General features: G+C 32.6%; 1 protein-coding gene across 1 annotated transcript in view; it reads left to right on the top strand.

The window, feature by feature from the left end:
- The window catches only part of LOC144241633 (protein POF1B-like), a gene marked incomplete at both ends in the record, with an annotated part of 34,486 nt that overhangs the window by 12,003 nt on the left and 21,953 nt on the right, over positions 1-530 (top strand). The window lies entirely within an intron of this gene.

Raw genomic sequence — 530 nt, 5'->3', positions numbered from 1 at the left:
TAACATGGTGGTGTATTAATCAAGACTTTAAAAAATGTGAAAAAATATATCTTAATAAAAACATGATGATACACTACTGTATTTTACATATGCCTTTTGTATTTATCTGTATTTTATAAATGACTTAGCATAACACAGACGTGGCTATGAAAGCCCATCTTTGCTTACTTTGCAATCTTACTTTGCAAATCTTCCATTTGCCTCAGCATGCATGATTTTTTAGGGTCTACATTTAGAAGACAGGTTGAAAAGGAAGTACCAGTGGTCAAATTTGGAGTCCATTTATCCTGTATATACTTAGGAATAAATGTATTTATAGGACACTTTTGGTCCCACATGCACTATCAAAGGTAGTATGGAATGCAACCTAAGTTATTAACCTCCACAAAGTGCTATTTTGGAGGTGAAGGCAAGGTGGTCAACATTATTGAAAAGCTTGGTAACAAATTATATAAGGCCAACAGAATAGGTCATATTTTGGATACTATTCATAATAATTTCTGCTTAGGATTTCAAATGTCTTTGATGTC

The sequence above is a fragment of the Crocuta crocuta genome, unplaced genomic scaffold (genome assembly GCF_008692635.1).
Source record: "Crocuta crocuta isolate KB4526 unplaced genomic scaffold, BGI_CrCroc_1.0 scaffold1282, whole genome shotgun sequence".
NCBI lineage: Eukaryota > Metazoa > Chordata > Mammalia > Carnivora > Hyaenidae > Crocuta > Crocuta crocuta.
Note: the sequence above shows the minus strand (reverse complement) of the source record. Positions and strands in the feature narration are given on the sequence as shown.